The sequence below is a fragment of the Ciconia boyciana genome, chromosome 4, assembly GCF_034638445.1.
Source record: "Ciconia boyciana chromosome 4, ASM3463844v1, whole genome shotgun sequence".
In the NCBI taxonomy this organism is placed as follows: domain Eukaryota; kingdom Metazoa; phylum Chordata; class Aves; order Ciconiiformes; family Ciconiidae; genus Ciconia; species Ciconia boyciana.
In genome coordinates, this window is record NC_132937.1 from 39,025,353 (window position 1) to 39,047,365 (window position 22,013).

Genomic DNA, 22,013 nt, shown 5'->3' on the forward strand with positions numbered 1-22,013 from the left:
TGCAAAAGGAAGAATCAGAAAATCAAATTGCAGAAATTATTCAAACAAGCCATGATTTGTACTCAAGAAAGACATCCCTCCAAAAGGATTTTATTCAAGTAATTTTATGCTCTTGGATGATTATGAAAAACCTCTATGGCGCAATCATGTTTCCATCAAGTTCTGTTAATATTTCCCCCATAAATGTTACTTCTGAAAAAGCGAATAGAATCTGACATTAGGATAAGTTAACTTGATATAAACTTTTTAAAAAAAGAAATAGGAAGAGTTTACATGCACCTGGGCAGTTGAATACATAACAAATGCTAGTAGAAAGGTCACTGTCTTCCATAACACGAGGAAATAAGAAAATTCTATTATTGCAAGATTTTATTCCTTTTTTATACCTCAGGTTTCACATGTACTAGTAAACAAGTTCTCAGTTTGGGACTTGTGAGCAGATTGAGGGTTATTAATAACATATTTTTCTTAATAGGTAGATGAAGAAGTTGAAACTCAGGGGCCAAGTATACTTGATAACAGATCACATAATAGTGTGAGGATAACAGCACTAACATATTTTTCTTAGCCAAACTTTCAGAGACATTATGTTTCTATTCTATTCTATTTAAATATTTCCTTTTCACTTTTTCATCCAGAAAAGTCCCACTGACAATCTATTGCTCAAGATACTTAACTGTTTTAAAAGAAAACATATCAAAAGTGGTATCTACCAAGGGCAAATCTATCTCGCAAAAAAACTGAACCTGGAAAAAATGTTTTACAGAAAACCTCCAGAGAGATGCTAACTTTTACAGGAAGCAACAAAGCTCTATTTGCTAACTGACCAGTTTTCATAGTGGTTACAACTTATACTGATGTAAAAAACTACTGTAATGTGAGGGCAGCACCAGGATGCCATTTTTGATAATTTCACCTCCAAGGGGAGCTGGCAATAAGTCAGGAAAAGCAGACTCAATCTTTCTAGGAGCTTTTGTACTCACTATGGCAGTGATTCCTTCGAGAATCACTGCATTGTGTTTATATTGGACAACTAGATCAAACACATCTGGCAAGGCTGAATCATCTGTGTCATATTCCATAATTTGGTAAAAAAGTAATAGAAACGACGTAGCTTCAGTGCTGGAAAAAGTGGAGAACAGGGAGGGGAAGCTGAAGAGGGAATAGCCAAAGAGAAAATCTCTTCCTTTTATGGACAAATCCACTTTTGTCACATTATATAACGCTCATGTGATTTGCAGACTCTGGTGGCATGTCTCATGCTATATGTAACAGACACTAAAGCTTTGGGCTGGTCCTGCTTCTTGTCAAGCAGGTCCCAAAATGCCAAGAAAGGATGAAATATCAATGAAACAGCAAATCCAATGTAACTGTTTTTAAGTACTAAACATAGCATTTGGTGATTTCACCATACAGCTCTTGCATGCAAGCATCAAAAAAAAGAAGAAAAGAAAAGAAAAGAAAAGAAAAGAAAAGAAAAGAAAAGAAAAGAAAAGAAAAGAAAAGAAAAGAAAAGAAAAGAAAAGAAAAGAAAAGAAAAGAAAAGAAAAGAAAAGAAAAGAAAAGAAAAGAAAAGAAAAGAAAAGAAAAGAAAAGAAAAGAAAAGAAAAGAAGAAAAAAAAGAAAAGGAAAAGAAAAGAAAAGAAAAGAAAAGAAAAGAAAAGAAAAGAAAAGAAAAGAAAAGAAAAGAAAAGAAAAGAAAAGAAAAGAAAAGAAAAGAAAAGAAAAGAAAAGAAAAGAAAAGAAAAGAAAAGAAAAGAAAAGAAAAGAAAAGAAAAAAGACAAGACCAAGAATTTGCTTTATTAATTTTAAATATGAGGTAGTCTCTTTTTCTGAGGAGAAATAAAGTCTGGCAAACTTTCTCATAAAAGCTTATAATCAACAACCCACCTCCGCCCAGAACTTGTTAGTGTAGCAAATGGGCAGGGACTGCCTCTGAGCATAGGATCTGATACAATTGCACTAATTACACCTGCCTAAAGCTGAGTTTAGACTTAGGTAGTGGGGAGCAAGCCTCAAACCACTACAGTGAATTAAGTTTGAATTAAGCTGTGCCTGATTAAAGCACAGATTTACCAGGAAGACAAGAAAGGTGTAAATTCTCTTTTGTGTAACCACCCAAAGTTGCCTAATATGGTAAAATATGATCTTGAGGGTAATGCAGTAGCTGATACGCAGTAGAATACAAATTCCATCAGCAGCCTTTGAATGAGTCAGTAAGTCTGAATAACTTCATTTTCTGTATTTCAGATTTTCCTGCCTATGGAAGAAAGGGGATGATTACTTTTCCAACACTGATAGGTTTTGATACTTCTTTTTTTCCTTTCAAATAAATAAAAGCTGCTGTGGAAAAATTGCTGATAATTATTATCAAAATCTGATCTCAAATTTATCATGAAATGCAAAGAACTCCTTCTTTTGCCTGTTGTGCTAAAGGTTATGCAGAACTGAACAACCCTTTAGATACCATGATGTAGAAATTCCAACTGGATTTTTTCTGAAGGTAGGTAGAAGGCATGCTTCAAATGACTATTAGCATTTATTCACAAGGAAACCTAAAAACCAGAAGAATAAATATTGTTTAGCACTGCTACACTTAAAGTTTGTCTCTGTCTATAACAAATGAAGTCTTTAAAAATCATGTGTAGCCATGTACAGCATTTTCAGTATGTCTTACTGCTTATGCTCATACCCTGGTTTTCTTTCCTGAGTATCTTTCAAGCTCAGTAACTGCAATGCAGTTGTTATCATTCTGTGAAAATTTTGCTATGACTGAATATAATGCAGATGGATTTGCTTAAGGCATTATCATTTTAGATCTACTGAACAATCTTGATCTAGGAGTAACTAGGATCACTTCTAAAAAATTTGTCAGTGGAATCAGACGTCCATCATTGCTGGCTAAGACCATTGCTGGGTACATTTAGAATGTGGTTTCATATTTCTTTAATCCCAACATAAATGCAGGTTGCTATGGAAGGAGGTGATTTACATCATCTACATAACCCTCATCAGCACATTCACAGCACACATGAACATTTGTTTGGTCACTTGATGAATGAGAACAGGAAACTGATGTAGCTGAAAATTAATCTTTTAAGCTATTTGTTTATTTTGCTGTTTCCAGCTGGATCACTTCCCAGGCCCAGCTCACTCATCTGAACACTAAGATCTGCACAAGAAAGGGACTAGGAACAACTGGCTGCAGGCAGAGAAAAGGGCATTTAGGTCAGATTAAAGCAACCATGAAACAACCACCTCAGAGCACAACAGTCAGTGGTTGTGCTTCTTTATCAGGGTGCTGGCTAACACTTCTTAAATCCATCACTTTTAAAAGGCAAATTGTAATATAATTGTAATCTACTATATTAGATTTTGTCAAAGGAACTCTGGATGAAACAAATTATTGAGATTTGTTCATCTTTACTACCTAATACTTTCAAAATACAATATGTCTGTGCTACATTTTTAAAATGCTATTTTAAAGATATTAATTAATGTGTATAAAAAACAAACAAAAAATCCCAGTTTTACCTGGACGTAGATGTACACAGAGAAGAGGACCAATAGAAAAATACCCTGTGATCCTATTTTACCAAAGACCATTACATTAATACAATAGTTTGCAACAGATGGTTTAGATGAATCGCACAGAACTTAATTGGTAATCTGTAAGTGTCAAGACAAGCTGTGATTTATATGGTTTATCAGAGTGCAGCCTATGATATCAGCACAGGGAAATCTTAATTTTAACTATGAACTTTAAACATAATCACGTAATCTTTAGGTACTGGATTGCAAAATAACAAGGACAACATTTTTCATTGGAAAATATTTTACTCCTGTGTACTACTGCCAAGTAGCCAAATAAGATTGCATTTCTAAAGCCAAAGTAAAAATCATGTTTACTGGCCTCCTATTTTCTGAGCCTCTGAAGACGAGCTTTTTCAGATTTTCTCCTACTGCTCACCAAACTATAAAAAGGCCCTTACTGCAGAGACACTTAAAGTAGCTGAACTCTTGTTTATGTCTATCTTGCACAGGTAACTTACTGACTCAAGTTAATTAAGTTAAACAGTAATCAAAATAGATCAAGCATCTTTTGTTGACCTTCTTGAGACAGAATGACCAGTTCAGTAATAGAGGGAATTCTATCAGAATCTATTCTAATAAATTTTATGGAGTAGAATAGGTTGATACATTAAAAAGAGGAAAATCCCTCAAAACTATTTGTAAAGAGTGGAAACTTGAATAGATTACATGACAATCCTTTCATATCATTTCATAGTCATTTTAGTGGAAGAGACAAATTCAGCAATTTTTATTTTGCTTATACATCTTGCCAAAGAGACAAGTGATCTAAATATTCATCGTTTCCAGTATTCAGTAAAGACCCTCACAAGAGCCTTCTTCAACAGTTCTCTTCATGCAGATAGCTCAGTCTGGTTGTAGTCTGGCCCCATCTCAGCTGGGAAAAATTCTCTTCTCTTAATTTGGGTGTTTCTTTACGGCTGTTAATGAAGCATGGCTTAAGCACAGGACTGTTAAAATAGCAACCTGTGAGCGTAAAGCATGTTACTACTTTTTAAAAGTAAAAAAAAATAGATTATTTTAAAATTAACTTTATATATATTCAAAATTCTGTGTAGGAGCAGGATGCTTATGTTCTAATGTGTCTCCTGTTCCCACAAGACATGTTCTTTAGTTTAGGTGACCTATATGCACCACGAAACTATTTTTTTGTTTCTTAGTCCTCAAATCAGTTTGGTTTTTTTTTTCCCCGTTTTACACATATTGGAATTAAAGTGTCTCCATGCAGCCTAGTGTACCCTCTACCCAGCATTGGCACCACTTTTGGATCTAGAATCAATCCTCAATGCCTTAAACAGGCTCCATGCAAGGGCCTGGTGGAGCATGGTATCAACACAACTGAAACATTCAAAAGCTAAGTCTTCTTTCAGGGCAGCTTTGCAGAAAGATGCTGGAAGAAAAGTACTGTAATGGACCACAGACTGCAGTCTTTTACCATTTTGTATTGTTTCAATACTGATAAAAGAACACAGCTCCTCCATTGTCTGATGTGTACAATCCACCAATTTTATTAGTCTGAGACCTAAATTCTGCCCTCATTGTACAGGGTCATGTTCACTGAAGTATAAGAAAATCTGACATAAAGAAAAGGCTAGTAAGTCTCTCCTGTGTCTATTAGTGCAACAGAGCTGCTCAGCTACAGAGGAGAAAGAAGGATTTAACTCCTTGTCACTCAAATGTGACCTATGCAGAACTACATCTTTACTGAATACCGGAAGAAAAGAATACATTTTGATTTTCTGATCCCAGTTGAGTCTGCACATAAAGACAGGGAAAAAATGTAAAATAAACAGATTTGATACAGAAATAATTATGATATTTTTGTAGACATTTCCCTGATTAAGAACTCATTGTGATGTTTGAAATAACAATGCACTGAACCCAGTGGACTCTACCAACAAAAATAATATATTTCACAACTGCTATCAGATTTTTGTATGGCATTGTGAACTTTTGCAAAGCAGACTGAAAAAATATGCAATTCTCTACACACTTGAACTGGCATGCACAGGCTGTCTAACTCAGAAAATTATGCCAGCCAGTGGAGGTTTTGTTGAATTATAATATTGAGCAGGTCTCTCATAATACATATTCGAGGACTCAAGAGATCTTAAATCTTATTTTTATTATTCTGAGTTCAGTCACATTGTCGCAAAGAAAATTCTAAAGAAAGATAAAATAATCACAGATTATTTTTATTGTGAGAAGTGCAAATTTTATTTTGTAATTTTTTGAAAAGAGAAGGATGGTTTGTAGTAACTCACACTGAAATAAATAGAAAACAGATTAATCAATGCTGTAAAAAATCCCACACATAAATGTCTTTTCTAAAAACTTGCACTCCTCTAATTAAACCTGTCTTAAGAAAACAATTTTCAGAAAACAGCAAAGGTGAAAACTACTTATTTGTATGACATGCCCTTATAATCCTAAGTGTGTGATTGCTTACAATGACAATGGGACTGTTCAGCCCAGAAAGGAGAGGGCTCAGGGGGGATCTTATCAATGTATATAAATATCTGAAGGGAGGGTGCAAAGAGGACGTAGCCAGGCTCTTTCCAGTGGTGCTCAGTGACAGGACAAGAGGCAATGAGCACAAACAGAAACACAGAAGGCTCCCTCTGAACATCAGGAAACATTTTTTTACTGTGAGGGTGACTAAGCACTTGCACAGGTTGCCCAGAGAGATTGTGGAGTCTCCTTGCAAATACTGAGACCACACCTCGAATACTGTGTTCAGTTTTGGGCCCCTCACTACAAGAGAGACATTGAGGTGCTGGAGAGTGTCCAGAGAAGGGCAACAAAGCTGGTGAAGGGTCTAGAGCACAAGTCCTGTGAGGAGCAGCTGAGGGAACTGGGGTTGTTTAGCCTGGGGAAAAGGAGGCTGAGGGGAGACCTTATTGCTCTCTACAGCTACCTGAAAGGAGGTTGTAGAGAGGTGGGTGTTGGTCTCTTCTCCCAAGTAAAAACTGATAGGATGAGAGAAAAGGGCCTCAAGTTGCACCAGGGGAGGTTTAGATTGTATATTAGGAAAAAATTCTTCACCAAAAGGGTTGTCAAGCATTGGAACAGGCTGCCCAGGGAAGTGGTGGAGTCACCATACCTGAAGGTATTTAAAAGAAGCGTAGATGTGGTGGCGCTTAGGGACATGGATATTGGTGGACTTGGCAGTGTTAGGTTAACAGTTGGACACGATGATCTTAAGGGTCTTTTCCAACCTAAATGATTCTATGATTCTATGATTCTAAGATTCTATGATTCTGTGATTCTATTCAAAAGCTGTCTGGACATGATCCGGGTCAACCAGCTCTAGGTGACCCTGGCTGAGCAGTGGGGTTGGACAGGGTCACTTCCAGAGGTCCCTTTCAACCTCAGTCATTCTACAATTCTGCAACTGTGTGATTCTGTGACAATTAATCCACTAGTGAAACAGAATTGTCATGCATTGAATCACAAAATATTAATTGTATAATTATGCTTACTATATTTACAGGAACTTGATATTAAAATAGTATGAAGAAAAAATGTGGAATCAAAGTCTTTATCTCAGCTAGGAGAAATGAATGATTTCAAAGTCCAAAAGGGCTGCCCACTTTATTGCCTACAACTCTTTACTGTGAGACCAGGTGAAATCTGCAGAAGCAGAAAAAGGAGCAAAACTCCATCAGATGAGGTTGAAGAAGAGAAATCTGAACATGTTTAACAATGAAGCAACTACCCTTTTCTTTTCCTATTAAAAAATAAGTTGGGATTGATACAGAGAAGCATTTATAATTAACTGATGTAAACTGACAGATTGTTGATAGTTTCTCTTTCTCACACGGTTTTTCATTTTGGATGGTTGCCATTTTTGCCAGTTACATCACCTATAGATTATTCTTCAAATTATTTGTTTCATTCTACTATACTTTTCTATGTCCTTCACAGTTACTTTGTCAGAAATTAGCAACATTGATGGAACATTTGGAAAATATGAACTCTGGTCCTCACAGATAATCTCTTAAATGGAGTAACAAAAAGGGCACTTCAATACAAAACACACTGGGACTGTAAGCAAACTGGTGAGAAGAGATTTTTTTTCTCCCTGTCACTTCGTTAGTAAATCTGACCTTCACAGGAGTTGTTAGATAAGACAGATAGTTCCAAGTCAAGGCTGTAATGCAAAATCTGGTTTATTGCTATTCCAAAGAGTGTCCTCATAAGAATGTTTTGCCTGTATCTCTATTGCTTAGCTTGTTTTGTGGCCGTAATGTACTGTCTTGATTTAACTGCCTGAAAGGTCCACTCTGGAAATCAGAAATAAAAAAATTAAAAATATCAGAATTCATATACAAAGTCACAGCTTAACTCCAAGAGAGTCATCAAAATACTACTGTTGTTAAAGGCCTGCTCTTGTTGCTGCTGTGTATGAGAGTGGAGTATACAATTATTAGGGTTCTGCTAAGCTAGTGTTTCCTTATTTAAAAAGCAAGGAAGGATGTTTGCTTTTGTTTTTATTAGACTTCAGAAACCATATATACAGCCTGACTGCCATGGATGTCAGTTACAAAAAAGCCATAATGACCAAGCTCAGTTGTCAAGAGTTCAGTGAAAATCAGCAGTGAGACAAACTTGCTAGCCTTCTTATTATAATTCATAGTCCATACAGCCATATACAGAAATTAGCATTTGTCACTACATACTGCATTCCCTTTCCTCATCCACTGTCTTTTCTGTATGTTCAGACTGAAAGTTCTTAGTCTGGGGATTCTCACATTTCTCACTGATGCTTTGAACCTGTGGTGATCAGTCAGCTTCCTGCGCATCTCTCCAGAGCTATACAGCACAGTTTACACGAGGAGAAGGAGCAACAGAGCTCCCCTTATGCTCCAGATCTCAGAAGTCTTTTCTGTCTGTGACTCCAACTGCTTTTACTCATAGCTTCTATTCAGGGTACACTAGCTTGGGAATGATGGAAAGATATAACAGAAAAGATTGCAACAGCAGCTGTGGAAAAAACAAGGCTGTTAACCAAAGTGGCTGTACACTTTTTCTGAGGTGTTCATTATAATTTGTGGAATACATGACTTGCAGTCAGAAGAATCGTGGCATTTTTGCCTCCCCTTCTGTCAAATCCACACGCAATTAATTGTATGGCACAGCTGTTTTTAGTATCTCATCCCTGTGTAATTTTAGCATGACTTTAGTTATAAGGTGCATGAAGGAAATATGCACAGCTTTAAAAATAATAAGCAGCTTAAAAGCTAACACAGATATTGTCAATGGACGGCCACTACACTAATATGCAATCCCCATTCAAGATTTATTTATACTTTATATCAATGACCTTTAGAGGGAAGGAAAGAGAACTTTGAAAGTGAAATCTTCAAACAGATCATCCTTGAAATTACTGTAGTCTTCAAAACTGTTTTCCAGACCAGAGTAAAAAATACTGTTCAGAAATACTTCCAGATCTTCCCACATTTGTGGCAATAAGCTTTCAACTGCTCTTGATTCTTTACCTTCATTATTTGGCTCTTTGATTCTTTAAGCTAGAATCTGCAGCACCACAGACATAATATGTGATAAGCAGAATGGTGTGTTATCCAGGAAGAAGAATGAGACTGCTCCAGAATGTAGGACGACATCAGGATAATAGATAAAGGATGCCTTAACAATTAGCAATTATGATATGAAACTCAAGACTTCAGTCAGTGCTTCAGTGCCATTTAGAATTTGAGGCAAAATAGATTTCAATTGAGGGAATTCCATTTCCATCACTAGTGAGGACATGAAATGTTTGACTACTTATCTCAGACTTCTGCAGAATCTATTTAACTTAGACAGGTGTGATTAACAATTAAATCTCTTGCCTTCTTTGTGTTCAGGAGTTTCTTTGATACCTTTATATTTAAACAAGTAGGAAATTGCCCTTGAGAATATGAGTTAATTATTTTCATTCCGCTACATCACTGTATTAGCAATTGTTTTCAAGTAAAGCTAAATTATCTTCTCAGAGCACCTTAAGTGAGAGTAGTCTGCACTTTTAGCATCTGTACTGGTCGGCCTAAACCGGATGGGTACACATAGAGCAGGCACCTGTTTTAGAGTGATATTCAGAAACATAGCGTGTACTCTGCCTGGTTTATGTCTTTGGGATTTCTCTCTTACCTCATAATGCCTAATGAAGTTCCCTGCAATAATGTATATCGCCTGTGACTTTTAGTGTGCATTTGCACTTTTGGCTTGTTTTTTATTGCATAGTTTGAGTGAGAAAATGCACTCAGATGCATTTTCAGAAGCAGGATCAATGCTTTCACACTAGTAAACCCTGTGACTGAGAGCTGGCAACACTTTCTTGTGCATTACTATGCAAAGATTTTGTTAGAGTGAGCGTCATCACTTCTGATTGAGATTTGAGGGAAGGAGGGAAGGAGATTCATGTATCAGCTGGTCTTAGGATGCTCAGCCAGATGTCAAGGAGCCAAGGTCATTCTGGATGGCTACCCTGGAAGGAGGAATAAGTGAACCTTACAAAGTGAGATTGTTACTAGGCCTTCATTATGCAAATGAACAAAATGATGTAGTCTCTCTTGTGTCACTTGATGTACTGTAAGTTAAGTGTGCCTGTGTGCCAGTTGCTGACGCTAACCAGGAGAGAACAGCTCACTTCCACACTACTAAATTATCTTAGCCTCTAAAGCAGCATGGGCACATACAAACTGTCTAGTGGAAATGATCCATAGTATATCACAAACTGGGCTTGGAAATTGTTTGGAACAGTGCAAGCTCACATGGGCCAAAAGTATACTAGGAACCACACCAAGAATTTCACAGCACGTACAATTGAATTTCAGTGCTGAGGAGTGTTCCCTTGCACTGTTCAATTTACTAGTAGGTTTCAAAAAGACAATTGATGATAAAAGTGAGGTTCTTTTGCCCCTTAGAACTGTTTGAGGTAGTTTGCTTCATTAAGCATTGGTATAAACTAGACAGTGATGGAAGTGTCTGTGTTCATGAAGTGTAATAGCTACATCTACTTCCTGTAACAGAATAACAATCATTAAGACAAGGGATGAGTTAGGTAGTCATCACACTGAAAGAAAAATGGAATTGCTCGTTGTTTTTCTCTGCAAGAAAGTGATATATATAATTTCAACCCTTGCATGAGCAATTCCCCACCATTTCTGTGCAACAATAATAGCTACATGGTAAACAATATCAAGAGTTTTTTCCAACATTCCTATTCACACTTGTCGAGCGTTCCAGAGAACCAGCCCGTCTCTGATGCAGCAAAAGTTGTCCAGAGTTTCCTCAAAATTTTCAGAAGACAGAAGAGGAAAAAAGCCTAATCTGAAGCATCCTGAATTCTCAAAGAAGTTCTGACCAAAAGAAAATGGCTGATATGAGAGAAGGCTAACTGACTTAAGTATATCTTTGTGATCCATGCCCTTGCTCCTTATCTAAAAGCTAAAAGCATTTGGGGCATTACTGCTAAAGCCACATTTTTTAAAAAAAAGTATTTTAGAAATGAAAAGGATGCACTCAGAATGGAAAAGTTTTATTCCCATCCACTTTCTAGAGTGTGCCCTAATTTCATATGAGCCTGAGAATTCTCAAACAAGGAAAAAGTAGAACAAATGAGCTTTCTAGCAGAAACCTTCAATGAGGCAGAAGAACAAATAAAACACTGTCTTACTTAAGATGCTTTCAGTTTGGACCTCTCAACCAATGAGAAAACACTCTAAGAAAGACAAGTGTAACATGTTATGAAAATCCAGTTCAACAAAATGGATTAACGGTCTATCTGTGTATTTTTTAAATCTCTTAAAATTTTATCTATAACTAAACCTTCTCTCTTTTTCTTTTCCATTTTGTTTTGTTTTTTTGTTTTCTTACTGAAGGTGAACAAATTTCCCTATGTTCTCTGAGTTTCCAAGATTTCTATCAGGACTTGCTTACATTTCATGTGCTTAGCAGTTTTGCAGATCAGGCCTTTCAGATTCTACTTCCTCTGTCTGCAGCTGTGGGTCTGTGCTTGAAACCTATGTGTGATCCAAATGAGAATGCAGATCAGTGATGTGGAACAAGAGTTCAGAGAAAAGAGTTGAAGTGCCTCTTTTCTGTCTGAGATCTTAACTCTGGAGTCAAATGTAGACATTTGAAATACTAATACTGTCAATTATGTTATATTCAGAGGTGAAAAATTAATCTGAAAGGACATTCCAGGGGGATGACAAAGCATTAGGGCTTAAGGGTGTTATGCCTCACTAAGAGCACAATTGCCAGTTCCAGAACTCAGGGCAGTGTAGATGTTCCACCGTGGTACTTACTCACCACTGGGGACTCCTGTCCTCCAGTTAATTGATCATAGCAGAGGGTAGAAACAGAAGAGTTAAGCTTTGGAGATACTGATTCAGCTTCCTTCTACAGAAACTGAGATTCTTCCACATGTTTCCAGTAGTCCTGGCAGCAAATGCATGGGCGTGGAGCAGGCTTCTATGAAAGGAAAGCAAATCACTGCCACTTCTGAAGAGGTGGAAAATAGCTTCCTTCCACTCTTGCTTTGCTGCATGAAACTCCACCTCAAAAGTAAGGACTTTTAACTGAAGTTTTGGAAAGTACAAAACACTGAATTGACCTCTTTTTGCACAGAAGTAAATTCTTACTTATACATAGAAGCAACTAAGTTAGATTGCTGGATAACACATGGAACAAAAGGGCCCACTGTGCAGACATCCCAGTTGCAAAAAATAGCCATGGCACGGTGAAGTATTAGCTAAAGAAGACAGTGCTGTGTTCTCATTGTGCTGCTTTTCTAAACTGTATATGCGTGTTTACAGCTGATTTGCCTTATTAGTAGAAACTTTTGACCCCCCTTTTCACCACGCTTTGAGAAACCACTAGCTGTTACAATGACTCTTGAGTAACACCTCTGTTTGCAGTAAGGGAGATTGGTTTCTACAACTAACACCTTAGACTTCTTCCACACACTGAGGAGGTTCAGACGGGCAAGCCTAGGTATGAGGCAAATTTCAGCCCAGCTAATTTTATTACTAGACAGTGGAAAAATCCCTTTCAGCGTGGGCTAACAGGGTGGGTAATCTATCTTTTTGTCACCTAGTAAGCAAAAAGGGAGTCTGTCAATCTTAGAGCAGATGGTAGATTTATGCTACAGTCTGTGTTCTTTTCATGGGATTTATTGCCATATGTGCTGCTTCTATTTTACCATCCTTCTGTTTTGATTACTGATACAACTCTGTTTGAATGCAAGAAGGATTAGGACTCAGTGTAACGAATCGAAGTCAGGTTCCAAAAGAGCAATAAGCAGTGCACCCATCCTTAATGTAAAGATGATATCAGATCAAGAGTTAAAATTATATGAAAGAAATTATCATTTAGCTACACACTCGAATCCGTAAGGCAGCTGGCAACTTCTGGGAGCCTTCTTGGGTGTCTGCTAGGAGACACTGCTAGACAGGTGTCTCCTCTGTGTATCATCATTCCAAGCTGCAACACTATTATTCCTATTCTTCCTCCATCCCCTCATCCACTTCTTGTCTGTCTCTTTCTTCATTTCAGGTAGTTGACTTCAACAGATGGGAGAGGAGCAGGCAAAAGGTAAAAACACTCAGCCAAAGATGAACTCAAATGTACCTTTATTTCCCTGAAGAAGTAAGGGCCTGTCACTATGTTGCAGAATAAGAGAATTAGTATCTCTCAGTGAAAGTCAGAAATATTTTTGCAATAAAAGCAGCCCTGAAGAGATCTGTGATTTCAGTATCAATTCTAGAAGTTCGAGAAGAGGTGCTGTTTGACATCCTATGGCTCAGTGTTCTCCTGCATACCTTCATAATGAGGAAAAGGATGGCCACATTCTAGTCCTTAAAAAACCCCTATGGTTGTGGTGCTACCTGTGCTGAGCTGTAAAGTGCCCTAGGCCAACCCATAAAAATCATCATCTTTTCTGGTTTTCATTTGGTTTAGTTTGGTTGAGCAAAAGGGGAATCCACCTTTTCAAGGATCTGTTTTGGGTTCTTTCCCCTATCAATATTCTGGAATGAAAGAGGTTCATTGCACTTTATTGATGTCTCATCACAGTCTTTTTCTACTCAAGGAAAAATCTGTGACTTCTGGACAGCCTAGGACAGCTAATAATCAAACAGTTGGGTATTTATTTGTTTACTGTTTGTTTAGTGTGATATAAATACTAAAGCTATGGCAGACATGCTGGAGAGGGCAATCACAGCCCACTCAAATCTTATATACTTTACACATTGAAACCTGGCAGAGCCAATAAAGAGTCAGTAAATCCCCACTCGGAGCATCCATTACTGACACACATTACAGTTTGTATTTAAAATAAAGAGACACACTAGATACCAAAAGGTGCCAAAAGAAGGGTTATTCTTCAAGATTCTTACATTTTTGAAGTATAACACCTGAAAGCACTTGCCATGCCACAGGGTAAATTCTGACAAAAATCAGTCAGAAACACAAGGCCTCACCTAAAGTTCTGCTATCTCCTATCGAGACACTTTATAAATAAAGGTAACTTTTAAACAAATTACAATAACAGAAATGTAAACCACATTTCACAGTGAAAGCCTACTGCAATGATACTTGAGAAACCCTCGAGTATACAGTCTGTTCATACTCAGCACTGTTCAGCAGTAGTACTAGCAATCATCACACTAACTTTAAAGAAGCTAGCTCAGGAACCTTCGACAGTCTAGCCACAGTCACACAGCTCAGCAGAAGCTAAATTTAGCCTGATAAATACCACTTCTTAACTCAATGTTGCTTTGAGTGGACAGCTTTTCATTCTCAGGCCAGGTTTCGTATACCTCTGTAGTTTAGAGCAAATCATAATCTTTAATAGCCTGTAGAAAAGCACTCCAGTGCAACCTGCAGAGTACACTGAGTGAAAGATCCTGCTTGATATAGGAGAGGGGATACAGGACTTTCTGAACCAGTTATGAAAAGGAGAAACCTGAGTGCCAACCCTTATCACATCTTTGCATTGGAATGTAAGATTTTTATTTCACTGATATCTGTGTGTGCAAATGTTTATTAAGTATATATTGATACATACATTATTCCTGTCAAATATTGGACCTCACTTTCTTAAATATCGCTCCCTTAGAGCTTTTAGAAACTAGACAATTACTGTACTTTGGCAAACGCATGGCTACCACATGACACTCTAACTAACAGTGAGCTCCGGGTGATAAAGTTTTTAAGTTGGCATACAAGTCAACATACAAAACAAGCAATAACATCCACCTGCATCTTTTTAAGCTACTACAAGTCCTTTTCAAGGTGAATACTACTGGTATTGAGCCAACAGCTAATTATACCCAATATAAAATGGTGACTACAGAAACAGTAACAACAAATGCACCAAAGATCATTTAGGTAAATGTCTAGAACAATGCAGGCCAGAGCAAGGAAGGCTCTTTGGGGAGGAGTAATGGGGAAATAACACCCTTGCTGAAGGAAGATACCTATTTTTACTAGTAGTAGTTGCTCTTGGGAAGTTCCAATTATAAATACTGCATTTCCCCATTTCTTTCAGTAGGTTCCAACCTCTTTTGAAGCCTGCCAAAAGCATCTACCAAATGATAAGTTATTAATTCCCAGAAAAATCAGAGGAAAAACAATGTGCCAGTCATTTTGACTGTTCTGTTATCGCAAACCTGATGTCTTTTTGAAAACATACAAAAAGTTGAATATATGCTTTTTAGTCAATTTGCATTAGCAGTCTCTTCCACCATTATCTTCCTTGGAAAAAATATCTCCAGAATACAAGTAATACCACGTGAACTCTGTATTTTGGAGGATATTTTGGAGACAGTTAGATGGTGAGACAATGGTGAGAGTTAACATACATGATTAAAGTGTCATTGATATATCTCACATTAAAAAAAAGACATTTCATTAGACAATTATCTAAAAGTTAATTAACCTTGGGGTGGCACATGTAGAAGATGCTTTTTGATGCCCTCAAATCAGTGAAAATTCCTATCATTGATGAAAATACTGCTTTGGGTGAAGATGAAGTAAGTAATTATAGCAAAATGTCTGAATAAAGTCTCTGTCTCGGTCTCGTTCTCGCAAATACTTAAGACATTTATATCATGATATTGGGATGTTGTCTGCTGTCTGATGATGTCTCTTTTTAAAGAAGGTCAGCCTTCTGAAACACTGCTTGATTTTTTTCTGATCACATCAGTCAGTCTAAGATAAGCTATTAACCCTCCCTAGAAACCTGTTCCCCCCAAATCAAAGGATCCATCTCAAATTAAAAAAAATCCTAAAAATGACACTTGCTGGCAAAACACTTCCGAACACTCAGTCTGTCAGAAATACTCCTTCATATATTTAATATCATATTATGTCTTTCAAACCCCTGGTCTATATAAACAAATTCAGAAGTATTGGCTTCCTTAATTCTATATCAACATAATCACAGCAGCTAGAGCTAAAAATAGCGAGTGGGTCACCCACCAATCATCTCGCTGCCAATATTTAAGTTTGCTCTTGTGGATGTTACATGTTGACCAGACTCAATGACATAATACAGAAATCTTTATGTTAATCTTCATGTTCTTTTGAGAGTGCCAGTGCATACAGTCTTTGCCATCCCTTAATACTTCAGTTTTAATGTTTTTCACAGCTAATAACTTCAATCTCCTTTATCTTTTGAAATTTTAATGTTCTGTTAAGATCTGAATTACATGTATTCTAGTCAAGAAAAGAAATTAAGATTAAGACATTACCTAGTATAACCTCCCTTTCTGAGAAGCATACAAATTTGGCTGATGTTATCAAACTGCTAATTCTGAGCCTTATTGTCAGACTGCTACAGACTGTTAAAATAAGAGTCACAGGTGTCCATCACTTGATTTAACGCTTCTATTTTAGTAGATGACAATACCTGTAGGATTTTGCTCATTGATGGTTGCCAGCTTGAGCTGGGATTTTTAGGAGAAGCATTCTGTCTCAATACAGTACCAAGCACAATAGGCCTCCCTCTCTCAGCTGCGGCTACTGTGAAATTACTATAATATTTTGCAATTAATTATGGTGAGCAAGATATTTGTGTTTTCTCCCTTTGAATGTTATTACTAGATATCTTTAAAGTAGCTCCTAATGACCAAAGCCATGCTGAGTTCTATTGTGGCAGGTGCTGAACAAATATTTAGTAAGTAATTAAAAGCAATGTGGTTAATTTTCAGATGGATTTGCTGCAGGGTTCCATCTTCTTTGTATTGAATTCTAGAAGTATTTTCATGTATTAAATGAGTAATTTACGTGCACAGTTTATAATACGGTTTTGATATATTGAGAAAATGCTATCAAAACGAAGTAACCCCCCTCAACAAAGAAAAATATCCTTTCACTACCCATCCCCATGACAACAGTCTAGGTAAATATTACTTTGGCATTTGGCATGACCTAAAGATCAACAACGGTAAGCCTCCGTATTTCACCCAAGTTTCAACCAATCTGTACGTATTGCAGATTGGATTACCTACCGAGAACTCCACTGGGCATGTTTTAGGTTGTGATTTAGTATTCCCTATCGTTAATAAACTTTGTTACAGTATGCTTTCTGAAAACTACATACTATTCTATAATTTCCTTTTATCTTGTGCTTTGATCTAAAATGGCATCCTAGAACACTGCCAATCCATAAATTAAAATGTTATTTGAATCATTAACAAGGCACATTGAATGGTATTGTTCCTAATATTGACTTTTTGTTGAAACCTGACACTTACCTCCCCACAATTAGTTTGAGTAATTATTCTTTAGCTCATAATAACCAAGCCCATTAATTTTGTTTCTAGTCTAGAGGCACAAGAGAGCTGTTGCCCAGCAGCCCAATTTTTAATAGAACTGAAAATTAATTTCAGTAAATTATGGAAGGAAAGGAGGATACCAAACATAATCACAAGGTGTTTTGAGTCGGTTTAATTGCTGGGCTGTTATTCAGGTCAGTCCACTTCGGCTGTATCTCATCTCTATTCACCCTTCTCTGTTTCCAGTAAAAACTGATGGAAACCAATAGCTAAATACTTCAGCAGAGTCCATACCTTTCTTAGAGCTCATTACACCTAGAGATCAATGACTGCTTGCAAAATGCTGACGGCTCATGGATAAGTCAACATGCCTTTCCCATGCATTCCTACGAATGTACTTCAGGAAAATCTTTAGAATCATTAAGAACAAACATTTTGCAAAAACATCTAGAGATTTTTACCTTGTTACTTGCTCAGAACATACTGATGAAAATGAGATTCATAATGTTGCAGGCACTACCAGTGAATTACTCATTACATAGGTTGGCTTTTATGACTTGTCTGTTTTTATCATTTGTTTACATCATTTCCATAGTCAGTGGTGAAATTTTTGTTAACCAATAAGCATTTCAGCAAGAAGATGTATCATTTCACTTTACACTCTAAAGAACTGATATGAAAAATTACATGTTCCAGTCATGAAATTAATTTCCCCATTAAAGACTTAATCTCACTTCATCAATATTTGATTTGTAGCAATCGTGAAGATAAATATCACCACCATTAATTAAAATTATTTCCTCAGTAATGTCTCACACTTCTAGTCAACTAACCATTATTTCTGTATTCTTACCTCCTAAATTCCTCAAACTTTTTACTAGTTAAATAAGAATTGCAGCCATTTCAAGATAGTGCTTTCTCTTTAGGTAGTTTACATATTTTGCTTTGGCCTTCTCTTTTTGTTACACAACTCCTGACAAGCTTTATGCTCCGCTGGTACTCTGATGCTCACTCTTTGGGGCTAGAGTCATGGCATCCCTAATAGAGGGGTATTGACTGTGGAAATCTCTCCCTCTGCTGGTCATTCGAGCCTCTTGCTTTTACAGTTCACAATCTTAACCCAGCATTTACCAGATGGATCTAATCTACGGTTTTATCTTTTCCTATCTGTTTGGTGGCCCACTGTCTGGAAGCACAGTCAGTACTTCGCTTTACATAAAGCAATATGTCATACGTATTCTCACAGTGAGCAAGAGATACTGTCTGCATGTTTCTGTTGAGCTCAGAAAATTAAGAGAGAGAGAGATTAAACAGAAAGAGGAGATACTTGGTAAACAAATAAAAGAAGAAAAGCAATGCCAGATAAAAAAAATAGTGAACGCAAATAAGAAAAGGGTAGATAAAAACCAGAACACAAGAATATTAGTACTTTGACAAGATAAGAGATACAAAAGATTGCAAAGGGGACAAAGAAAATGTTTTAAAACTATTTCTACAGAAAAAATACAAAGGCTAAGCAGGTATCAAAAAGTGCATTAAAAAAAGCAGCCAGGAGAAACATGGAAAATACAAAAAAACCTAGAGCTGGATTCTGTGGCTACCCTGAGCATGCACTTTCTACAAGGCAGTGTAAGAAATGTATGTATCCTGTGTAGTGTTAGATCCTAACTGTGCAGAACCACCAGTTTAGATCAGGGCAGTACTGCTCCTGATCATTGACAATTCAGCCTCTTGGAAGACTATAGATAGCTGAAAATACAATTTTCCTGAAATTTCTACTTTATTTTTAAAATGTTACGTTAAAAAGATGACAAAGGACACATCTGATTTCTCAGGTTAGAAGACATGTAAACATGATTATTGGCACAAATTTGCTAATGACATCTAGTTGTTCCTTCCCTCGGACGGCTAAAGATAATAGTATCTTTAGCTCTTTTGGTCAGTGATGTGACACTTTAATGCTGCACCACAGGTGGGTTGCTTCAGGAGATGCCTGTGTCCCAGGATCATTCAGAAGCATCCAGAGCAGCAACAGATGTGCTGCCTACACGCAGTGACTAATCAGGAACAGAAAACTGAAGGGCAAGTGTGTGCCTAGGAGGGAGAACTCCACAAATCTCTCCAGCTGTTCTCCTGGAGCTCTCAAAGCACTAGCCCAAGTAGGCTTTCACTGCCAACCTGACACAGGCAATACTCCAGGTGGGGAATGTGATTCTTTGACCTATCACTTAACTTCTCCTTGGCACATTGGTTGGCCGTGAGAACATGCAGAGCACAAAGGACTTTCTGACGTTATTTAGATTCTTTTAGCCATCTGTTTAGATGCTTTAAAGACATAATTTTCCCTAATGTTTTAAATGAATCCTTGTTTTCGATACAATACAAAAACATTTTCTTTCTCCTTTTTATTAATGCAGAATTATACTTTTAAGAATTCGGCTTTAAAGGACAGTAAAATGTCACTATGTGCATTTCTATAGCTCCATTAACTGGACGGAGACTGTTGTAGCAAACTAAATTTGCTTGCAAAGTACTAACAGTTCTTATCATTTCACCTCACCTTACAAGTCCTTACAGGTAAGAAGAATTCAATATTTTTGTGGAAGTATAGAAGGATTTTACTACTCATTATTAAAATTAAAGAACAGCTTCTTATAATCCTTATTATTTACATTGCATATTAATTTACAATGATTTTGCTGTGCTGCACTTAGCATGAGGAACCACAGGCTCCCTTGTAAAGTATAACACTGTTAACACAGAAATCAACAAATATTGTTTCTCCTATGTCATTAATACTAATAATCTAACCAAGTGGAAAAAAAAGTGCATCAAAACAAAAACCTGAAACATACACAATCACAGATCTTAGATTCCTGCAGCAGAGAAAAAGAGGTGTTGTAGCAAGTATTTCGCACATTCTGAAACAGTGGTATCATGGACCAAAATACAAAGCATTGACTGAAGACTGCCATTTAGTATCAAATTATGATTACTTTTGTTGTATTTTAACCCCAGCTGGCAACTAAGCACCACACAGCCGCTTGCTCACTCCCCACCCCCGGCTCCCAGTGGGATGGAAGAGTAAAAGTGAGAACACTTATGGGTTGAGATAAGAACAGTTTAATAATTGAAATATAATAATAATAATAGTAATAACAACAATAATTATTATTATAAAAATTGTAATGAAAAGGAAAATAACAAAAAGAGAGAGAAATAAAACTCAGGAAAAACAAGTGACACAACTGCTCACCACCCACCAACCGACACCTCGCCCATCCCCAAGCAGTGATCCCTGCCCCCTGGCCAACTGCCCCCAGCTTATGTACTGAGCATGACATCATAGGGTATGGAATAGCCCTTTGGCCACTGTGGGCCAGCTGTCCTGGCTACACTCCCTCCCAGCTTCTTGTGCACCTCCTCGCTGGCAGAGTATGGGAAGCTGAAAAGTCCTTGACCTAGTATAAACACTGTTTAGCAACAACTAAAACATCAGTATGTTATAACATTATTTTCATCCTAAATCCAAAACACAGCACTATACCAGCTACTAGGAAGAAAATTAACTCTATCCCAGCTGAAACCAGGACAACATGCCAACTGTATATTGCCTCGCCACTGTTATACAGTAACATCGTTTAAAAGTTCCAGTCACAGATCCAGTCTCTGTCACACTCATCCCTGAAGATACACCAAAAAAATCACTGCACCTGCCCTGAGGATTTTCAGTTTGAGTAATATGAGTGGACCATCTGAGTGGATATGGGAAGTGGGAGTTGCATGTACTATTGTGTTATAAGGAGTGTACAGATCATGTTGATTGTAAAGATTATGTTGTGAAGATTTTGTGTTTCATGTTATTTTTGCTATGTCTTGACTGACTGGCCATCTACTGTGACAAAATAAATTCTTCTATCATTTTTAGTTTGGTTAAAATAAGGCAACTCAACAGCAAATTTATTAACAGGGAAAAACTATGGGAACAATTGAAAGGAAGAAAATCTACTTTTAATTAACTGTCTAACCTCTGATGATTTATGTGTGAATGAACAATTCTTCTTTTCAGCTTGATAATTTTAATAAATTCAAATTCTTAATGAGAAAAGATTCTGTTTCTCACCTTTTATTTGTACCTGGTATTTATGAATTCAAATATTTCTAGAGGCATTTAATCTGTCTAAGTTCATAGAATCATAGAATGGTTTGGGTTGGAAGGGATCTTTGAAGGACATCGAGTCCAAACCCCCTGCAATAAGCAGGGACATCTTCAACTAGATCAGGTTGCTCAGAGCCCTGTCCAACCTGACCCTGAATGTTTCCAGGGATGGGGCATCTACCACCTCTCTGGGAAACCTGTTCCACTGTTTCACCACCCTCATCGTAAAAAATTTTTCCTTACATCTAGTCTGAATCTACCTTCTTTTAGTTTAAAACCATTACCCCTTGTCCTACTGCTACAGGCCCTACTAAAAAGTTTGTCCCAGTCTTCCTTACAAGTCCTCTTTAAGTATTGAAAGGTTGCAATAGGGTCTCCCCGGAGCCTTCTCTTCTGCAGGCTGAACAACACCCACTCTCTGAACCTTTCCTCACAGGAGAGGTGTTCCATCCCTCTGATCATTTTTGTGGCCCCT

General features: G+C 37.2%; 1 long non-coding RNA gene across 2 annotated transcripts; it reads left to right on the plus strand.

Annotated features, from left to right (window-relative positions):
* Nucleotides 1–1,782: 1,782 nt before the first annotated feature.
* On the plus strand, nt 1,783–21,433 carry LOC140651296 (uncharacterized). 2 transcript variants are annotated; one of them, XR_012042338.1, is made up of 4 exons: nt 1,783–2,504; nt 7,520–7,653; nt 13,154–13,192; nt 20,919–21,433. It is a non-coding gene; the product is annotated as an uncharacterized lncRNA (long non-coding RNA). The 2 variants fall into 2 exon arrangements; XR_012042337.1 differs by lacking the exon at nt 7,520–7,653.
* The last annotated feature ends 580 nt before the right edge of the window (nt 21,434–22,013 follow it).